Source organism: Asterias amurensis, chromosome 14 (genome assembly GCF_032118995.1).
Source record: "Asterias amurensis chromosome 14, ASM3211899v1".
In the NCBI taxonomy this organism is placed as follows: Eukaryota; Metazoa; Echinodermata; class Asteroidea; order Forcipulatida; family Asteriidae; genus Asterias; species Asterias amurensis.
In genome coordinates, this window is record NC_092661.1 from 556,609 (window position 1) to 566,690 (window position 10,082).

The 10,082-nt window shown below is 38.3% G+C and overlaps 1 pseudogene; it reads left to right on the forward strand.

Annotated features, from left to right (window-relative positions):
* Positions 1–858: 858 nt before the first annotated feature.
* On the forward strand, positions 859–2,414 carry LOC139947326 (uncharacterized; annotated as a pseudogene).
* Positions 2,415–10,082: the final 7,668 nt, after the last annotated feature.

The window sequence follows — 10,082 nt, forward strand, 5'->3', positions numbered from 1 at the left end:
TTAATCAAAAACTGTTGATGTTTTTGACCGAAAAGGTATTAATGAATGGGAATCAAAGTGTGTTGAATCGGTCTTCAACTAGTGGTTTAAACTGTCGAGGCCTGGTTCTTGATAATTTACCTCGACTTCGTCTCGGTAAAATTATCAATAACCAGCCCTCGTTGGGTTTAAACCACTAGTTGAAAACCTCTTCACCACACATTGATTTCCTTATTTATGCTATGCTTGACTTGTACACAAAAAGTTGTATGCATTTAGAGATCTTACAGGCCAATCGGCAGTTTATTTATTCATACATGTAGTAATTTACTTGTTTTGGTGATATTTTTGTTGTTGTTGAAGAGTTATAGAAATAATGGTTGTGAAATGAAAACAGTTTAACAAGAATACACAGGAAAACAATGTTGGAAAAATAACAGCTTGAAAAACAAAACCACTTCTAATACACCATCTAAGAAAGTTAAAACAACTGAATTTTCCGGTTTCTGCTTGTGTCCAAATCTTTCCAGAAACGCATCAAAACCAAATTCAGTTTTCCCTTGCTATGGCAATATTTTCTTGGGGATGAGCTAAACAAGGATATTAGTTCAGATATTTCCGGGGGGGGGGGGGTCCAAGGGAGAAAGATCGCAGGTTTGAAATATAAATAGATGCATGTCACCTATAAGCATGGGAACCAGTGACTGTTACCATACGAAATCTTAACAAGAACTACCCCGGACAGAAATCAGAATCATTTCACTACAGACTTTCCTCAAAACAACCCGAAGCAGCAGTAACGAAGATGTCTTTTTCATGACTTCATCTACTCCAGCAGTTTAATCAACAGCATAGACTTTTGAAGACTGTAAGTTTTGTTGTTGTTTACATCGCACATCATTCCTTACACAATGTTCAACGCCTGTTCGGAAATGATGAAGGCATGATACAACCAATCCAAAGCTCAACACTTGCCCAAGATCACCGTAGTTGGAAGAAGCTTGTAGTCGCCTGCTCCACAGACGAAGCATAATAAGGAGCACCATTGAGTAATTGAAGAAAGTTACAATGTTTCTCATTTTCCTTCTTATTGTGTCAGTGTGTGGATCTCGCAGTTTCTTCAAGGAGAACCCAGCAGACACCGTTGCCATACTAGGACAAAATATTACATTAAACTGCACTCTCGAGAATAAAGACTTCATCTCAATTAATAGCTACAACCTCGTATGGATCTATAGCAATGTTGAAGCATTTAACTCAGTTGACTTGGTGATAAGAGATGGAACCGACATGTATACCGTATCATCTAGCGATCTTACATGGTTTCTTCATATTGCGAACAGTCAAATGAAACACAGTGGATACTACAGCTGTTACGTGTACAAAGTTAACACAAACCAACCCTGCTCAGAGCTCTCCAACTCAGCCAAAGTTACTATTGTTTCATCATTTAATACGTCCGTTTCACCAGATCGGCAGCAAAAGACAGTAGGACAATCGGTTACTTTTACCTGCGGAACAAACCCATAGTTCCTATGTCCAATATGACATACTTTTGGTTTAGATATATAAATGAATCATGGAACAGCCTACCTAGTGAAAGGTTTAACTTATCTGCAACTGAAAATGCGGTTACCATTTGGGAGTTAAATCAAAGTGACAATGGAACATATTACGCGTGTAAAGTGTACAGAAATAAGTCATATTTTACAACGTACAGTAAAGGAGCTTATTTGATCGTTAAAGCACAACCAGATGCCATCATTAAACCCAACACATCTCAAGAAACTCAAAGCTCAACCACAGTAGATAAACATCCACCAAGAGACACTTTTGAACCAATCTCTCCACAACCGAACGACTCCATAGAAACTGGTTCTACACCATCTCCCCAATCGGCCACGTTGAATACACAAACATATCTTGATGACGTCACAGAGTCAACCCCATCTCAAGAGACTCAAAGCTCAACCACAGTAGATAAACATCCACCAAGAGACAATTTTGAACCAATCTCTCCACAACCGAACGACTTCATAGAAACTGATTCTACACCCTCTCCCCAACCCGTCACGGATGATACAAATATAGATCTTGATGATGTCACAGAACCCACCCCATCTCAAGAAACTAAAGTTTCATCCACAGTAGATAAATATTCACCAAGAGACAAGCATGAACCGATCTCCCCACAACCAAACGACTCCATTGGAACTGTTTCTACACCATTTCTTCCATCGGTCACAGTGAATAAAGATTTAGATTCTGATGACGTTACAGAATCCAATGATTCAGATTTAGATCTTAGTCTCAGCACACCTTCCCTTGATTCAGAATTAGATTTTGATGACGTCATACCGGACGCGTCGCGTTCGGTCAGAAACCTCCTCGCGTCGTTCAGTATCATCTCTCCAAACGCCGAGCAAGCACCATGACCCACCAAGCCCAGGTCGGGCTAGAGCAGACGGCAGACCGTGGTGAGGACGGTCTCGTCAAGGATGACCCAAGACAGAGGAATGTGGAAGGTGTGATCTACGCTGACTTGAATCTATCGCGAGGATCGGCAAGAATCATCAACACAGAGGAGGAGACGGTGTATGCTGACATCTGAAGAAAAGAAGACTGTGGGTGAGCTATATAGGGGATACAGGCCACGCCCGCTAAGAAGTCACAGGCTAGGTTGACTATTCCATCGTAATATTAATTATTAACCAACTTAATTGAACATTAACTGGAAGTATACATACAGCTGAAAAGGTATTTCTTATCCCAACTTGAATCATTTGAAAGTGTGAGTTTTTGTTTGTCTAAAAACGTCATGAACTTGTCTCAAAGAAAAAGAAAAGAAAGCTAAAACATTATTTAATTGCAATCAAACTAATATAATGTGAAAGCTTCCATGAAAACATGCCTCGCTCTTTTAAAGAATGTATGTAAGAAATCATTTACCACAACATTAATGAGTTATCATTAATTTGAATAATGTCTTTCTCGATTATCCATTAAGGAGTTGTCGGTAAGACAAATATATATATAAAAAAAGGGGGAAAGAAATAAATATTCCGGATGTCTGCTGCAGTTACATACACATGATCTAATACGCCACATATTATGAGTAGAGGAACTAAAGTTATTTGTTTTTACTCATACACCGATGTGTGTAAAGCACTCCATAGACCTTTATCACGGTGCAGCCATCTTGAATTTTCCTCATTAATATCAATGTTACCAAACCGAGGTTGGAAGAACAAAATAGTCTGGTTCCTAATTACAAAATGATTATTAGCATTCATTATTGTTGTTCGATAGGAGGAACATGACCAGTATGAAGGCAACATGATAAAGGTCTATACTCAGTACTTTCCCGAGTATTGTGAAGAAAAAAATCCCAAAACAGGCAAATTACTCCTGTGTGAGTTAAATGTATGTTAAAGAAGATATTGTTTCAATAACCAAACAATATGTTTAATGGTGTACTCAGATGACATTAATGTTGTGACTAATTTTTCTTAATGTTTTACATTGTTGTCAATGATTATTTTGTTTGTTTAAAGGCAGTGGATACTATTGGTAATTACTCAAAATAATTATTAGCATAAAACCTTTCTTGGTGCTGAGTAATGGGGAGAGGTTGATGGTATAAAACATTGTGAGAAACGGCTCCCTCTGAAATGCCTTAGTTTTTGAAAAGGAAGTAATTTTCCATGAATTTGATTTCGATACCTCAGATTTAGAACTTGAGGTCTCGAAATCAACTATCTAAACGCACAACTTATGTTGAAATACACCAAGTGAGAAGACTGGTCTTTGACAATTACCAATAGTGTCCACTGCCTTTAAAGTAAGTTGGTATAATCGTAATATATATATATTATCAATTTAAAAACAAAACAAGCGGACGTTCCTTAAACAATTATTCGTATAACTAAACCATCCGTTTTAGATGACGTACAAAGATGACATTAGTATTGTGATTAATATTTATAAATGTCTTACTTTTTGTGATTGTTTTAGCGGATCCTATTACAAGCAAGATATATTTATTCAGATATAAAATAATATAACTTGGAGGCCTGAAGAATTGCTTAAAAGCTAAAAGCTTGTATGGATGCATTTCAACCGAATAAGTAAAAATAACACAGGAACGTTACATAATTTCTTTCTACCAATTCTGAAGTGTTCCTTTAACAGTCACGTGACGCACACGTCTAAAATGAGGATTGTTACTATTGTTAAAATGCCTCCGATTGATCTGATGGCTTTCACAACAATTAATTTGACTTGTTCATAATCTAGGATGGCTTGACACTTGTTATTGTGAGGGGCGCAAATGGAATAATTCGAAATAGAACATTAAGGAAGAATTACTTCTGTCTTGACTTCACTTGACCAAATAACTTGGTTACAATTCTGTGGGTAATAATGTATTTAACTTTATTTTGTTGAAAAGGAAGGGGAAGTTCAAAATAAAATAAAAACCTCTGGGAAAAACTGGCTGCATTCCTGAACTTTCATTTTACTTGATACTATTTCCGGATTTAGTCTTTATTAAGCTGAGCATCTTTCATATAAATTAATTTGAAGTTGACGAGTGAGTCGTAAGGATCTCTGGTTTTCATATCAATGTGAAGACTGCAGTTTGCTGTTACTTCATCGCTCATTCTACACGTAATGTATTAACAGCCACAATGTTTCTGCTTATTCTTGTTATGACTTCGATCTGGGGGTTGGGTCGGGCTACAGATTTCCAGACACACCCAGTTGACACCCTCGCCTTGCTGGGTGGAAGCGTACACTTTACTTGTAAACCAAAAAGTGAAATCTGTGGAGAATATTTGTACTGGCAACGTGGTCCTGATATTACACCGACATTTAATACAACCATATTTAACGGCACCAAGATTCATAGAGACTTTACTGGTAGTGAGAGGTACAGAGTTTCATTTAGTGACTGTACATCAACCTTAAACCTATATAACATACAGACAGTAGACGAAAGATATTACAGTTGCTTTATCAACGACGGGTTTTCCAAGGTAGCTAGATTGGCAATTGTTGATCCCATTGACACTACTGTTTTACCGCCGCGGAGTGATATAAACAAAGGTGAAAATGCCTACCTTAGTTGCCTCACGCAACCACTTGACCAGTATCGTGTGGAATACACTTGGTACGTGAAAACACGAGGAAGCTATGAATGGAAAGAACTGTTGGAAAATAATACTCGAATTGACTTTGACAATATCAATAATCTGACAATGCTTAGGTTGGGAATAGAAATGAATAATTCAATGGTTCAATGTTCAATGAACAATGGATCATCGTCACTGACAGGGTTCAGACAAACCGGCTGGTTGTTTGTGCATCCAGCTGAGGAAGTCATGGAAACCACGTCAGTCCTAGACCAACAGTCTACCCCATCAACACCCCAGACCCCATCCCTTCTACCGACCAAGAAGCAAGATCCCGATCCTGACAGTAACAACCCTTCTTCATGATGTACGGACTCTACAGTCATCTTAGTAGGATGGTTTCTAGCTGCTGTCTCCACCTTGCTCTTCCTCGCATTACTCCTGTACAATATCGTGACCAAACGAAGATCCAAAGCCAATCCTAATTCAACCCGTGTAGTTCAGACAGCTCCAGATGAAGATGCAGAGGCGTATGAGGAAATGGAAACCCAACTACACGGGCAAGCTGCTTCTACTGGCACAAAAGAAACATCACCATCCAGCTACCAAGAACTTGTATTTTAGGGCCTAGCTCTTTTTAAAGATCGGCCAGTCCAATCCTTTAATCAGCATGAGACGAACATACTGGTAAAATTACGTCAAGGATGCACAAATAATTTGAAATTGATTCACACAAAATAGTCACCTTAAAGACATTGAACACTATTGGTAACTGTTAAAGACCAGTCTTCTCACTTGGCGTATCTCAACATAATAAGCATAAAATATTAAACCTGTGAAATTTTGAGCTCGATCATTGGTCGCCGAAGTTGCGAGATAATAATGACAGAAAAAACACCCTTGTCACACGAAGTTGTGTGCTTTCATGAGCTTGATTTCAAAACATCAAAATTCGAAATCAAATTCTTGCAAAATTACTTCTTTCTCGAAAACTATGTCACTTCAAAGGGAGCCGTTTCTCACAATATTTTATACTATCAACCTCTGCCCATTACTCGTCACCAAGTAAGGTTTTATGCTAACAATTTTTTGAGTAATATTACCAACAGTGTCCACTGCCTTTAATATTCAACGTTATGAAAATTATGTAAAACAATAAGGAACTTTCACAGACAAATAATAAACAGGAAACCAATCTTGTTTGTTAATTGAAGTTTCTCACATAATAGATTTATAGTCAAATGGGGAATTAAAAGTATAAAATTACGTCAATATTTTCTCATCAACCAATCGGCCTGAAAAATCAGTTGATGATGGTTTTGCGGTACAAAGGGAAGAGGAAGTTGAAAAGAGACAAATCTTGTATAAAAAGCAATCTTCAAAAGACTTATTTTATTATAAAATCTTAAGTTCATTCAAGACTTCTGCAGATTTAGTGTTTGGTTTAAGTTGGTGAATGAATTCCAGAATCTTTGAATGAAGTAAGTTCAGACTGGAGATTGCTGTTATTTCATCGCTCATTCTACGCGTATCAACAACTACAATGTTTCTGCTCATTCTTATTATGACTTCGATCTGGGGGTTGGGTCAGGCCACAGATTTCCAGACACACCCAGTTGACAAGCTCGCCTTGCATGGAAGAAGTGTATCTTTCACTTGTAAACCAAAAAGTGAATTCTGTGATGGAGAATATTTGTACTGGCAACGTGGTCCCGAAATGACTCCGACATTGAACAAACCCATATTTACTGGTAGTGAGAGGTACAGTGTTTCATTTAGGGACTGTACATCAACCTTAAGCATACAGAACATACAAACAGTAGATGAAAGATATTACAGTTGTGTCATCAACAATTGTTTTTCCGACGTAGCAAGATTGACAATTGTTGATCCTGTAAACACTACTGTCTCACCATCGCGGAGTGATATAAATGCGGGTGAAAATGCTCACTTCAGTTGCCTCACGCAACCACTTGACCAGTATCTTGTGGAATACACTTGGTATGAGAAAACACAAGGAAGCTATGAATGGAAAGAACTGTTAGAAAATAGTGCTCGAGTTGACTTTGACAACATCAAAGATATCAATAATCTGACAATGCTTAGGTTAGGAATAGAGATGAACGGATCCATGATACAATGTGTAGTAAACAATGGAGCATCGTCACTGACAGGGTCAAGACAAAATGGATGGTTATTTGTGCATCCAGCTGAGGAAGCCATGGAAACCACGTCAGTCCTAGACCAACAGTCTACCCCATCAACACCCCAGACCCCATCCCTTCTACCGACCAAGAAGCAAGATCCCGACCCTGACAGTAAGAACCCTTCTTCAGGATGTACGGACTCTACAGTCATCTTAGTAGGGTGGTTTCTTGGTGGTGTTTCCACCTTGCTCCTCATCGCATCACTCCTGTACATTATCGTGATGAAAAGAAGATCCAAAGCCAATCCTAATTCAACCCGTGTAGTTCAAACAGCTTCAGATGAAGATGCAGAGGCGTATGAGGAAATGGAAACCCAACTACACGGGCAAGCTGCTTCTACTGGCCATAAAGAAACCTCACCATCCAGCTACCAAGAACTTGTATTTTAGGGCCTAGCTCTTTTTAAAGATCGGCCAGTCCAATCCTTTAATCAGCATGAGACGAACACACTGGTAAAATTACGTCAAGGATGCACAATTAATTTGAAATTGATTCACACAAAATAGTCATCTTGAAGACACTGGACACTATTGATAATTGTCAAAGACCAGACTTCTCACTTGGTGTATCTCAACATATGCCTAAAATAACAAACATGTGAAAATTTGAGCTCAACACTCTTGTCACACGAAGTTGTGTGCTTTGAGATGTTTGATTTCAAAACCTCAAATTCTAAATCTGAGGTCTCGAAATCAAGTTCGTGCAAAATGACTTCTTTCTCGAAAACTATGGCACTTCAGAGGGAGCCGTTTCCCACAAGGTTTTATGCAAATCATTTTTTGAGTAATTACCAATAGTGTCCACTGCCTTTAATATTCGACGTAATGAAATGTAAAACAATAAGGAACTTTCACAGACAAGTAATTAACAGGAAACCGATCTTGTTTGTTAAGTGAAGTTTCCCGCATAATAAATTTATAGTCAAATGGGGAATTGAAAGTATAAAATTACGTCATTATTTCCCATCAACCAACCAGTCTTCTCACTTGGCGTATCTCAACATAAGCATATAACAAACCTATGGACATTTGAGCTCAACTGGTCGCCGAAGTTGCAAGATAATAATGACAGAAAAAACACCCTTGTCACACGAAGTTGTGTGCTTTGAGATGTTTGATTTTAAAACCTCAAATTCTAAATCTGAGGTCTCGAAATCAAGTTCGTGCAAAATTACTTCTTTCTCGAAAACTATGTCACTTCAGAGGGAGCCGTTTCTCACAATGTTTTATAGTATCCACCTCTCCCCATTACTCGTCACCAAGTAAGGTTTTATGCAAATAATTTTTTGAGTAATTACCAATAGTGTCCACTGCCTTTAATATTCGACGTAATGAAATGTAAGAACAATAAGGAACTTTCACAGACAAACAATTAACAGGAAAACCGATCTTGTTTGTTAAGTGAAGTTTCCCGCATAATAGATTTATAGTCAAATGGGGAATTAAAAATATAACATTACGTCATTATTTCCCATCAACCAATCAGCCTTAAAAATCAGTTCATGGTTTTGCGGTAAAACAGGGAAGAGGAAGTTGAAAAGAAAAAAATCTTGTAGAAAAAGCAATCTTCAAAAGGCTTGCTTTATTATAAAATCTGTACTTCATTCAAGACGTAACTACGGATTGAGTGTTTTATTTCGAATGAATTGAAGAATGTTTGAATGAAATCGATTTGATTCGAAATCTAACGTTGCTTGGCGTTAGTCTACGATCTTTGAATAAGTTCAACTTTGAGACTTGATTTCCTATCAATGTGAGGACTGTACAGTTTGCTGTTATTTCATCGCTCATTCTACACGTATCAACAGCTACGATGTTTCTGCTCAGTCTTATTATGACGTCGATCTGGGGGTCGGGTCAGGCCACAGATTTCCAGACACACCCAGTTGACACCCTCGCCTTGCTGGGTGGAAGCGTACACTTTACTTGTAAACCAAAAAGTGAATTCTGTGATGGAGAATATTTGTACTGGCAACGTAGTCCAAGAATGACACCGATGTTTGACAAAACCATATTTATCGGCACCGAGATTCATAGAGACTTTGCTGGCAATGAGAGGTATAGTGTTTCATTTAGGGACTGTACATCAACCTTAAGCATACAGAACATACAACCAGTAGATGAAAGATATTACAGTTGTTTCATCAACAATGGTTTTTCCGACGTAGCAAGATTGGCAATTGTTGATCCTGTAAACACTACTGTCTCACCATCGCGGAGTGATATAAATGCGGGTGAAAATGCTCACTTCAGTTGCCTCACGCAACCACTTGACCAGTATCTTGTGGAATACACTTGGTATATGAAAACTCAAGGAAGCTATGAATATCTTGTGGAATACACTTGGTATGTGAAAACTCAAGGAAGCTATGAATGGAAAGAACTGTTGGAAAATAATGCTCGAATTGACTTTGACAGTATCAAACATGTCAATAATCTGACAATGCCTAGGTTAGGAATAGAGATGAACGGTTCCATGATACAATGTGTAGTAAACAATGGAGCATCGTCACTGACAGGGTTAAGACAAACTGGATGGTTATTTGTGCATCCAGCTGAGGAAGCCATGGAACAGTCTACCACATCAACACCCCAGACCCCATCCCTTCTACCGACCAAGAAGCAAGATCCCGATCCTGACAGTAAGAACCCTTCTTCAGGATGTACGGACTCTACAGTCACCTTAGTAGGATGGTTTCTAGCTGCTGTCTCCACCTTGCTCTTCCTCGCGTCACTCCTGTACATTATCGTGATGAAAAGAAGAT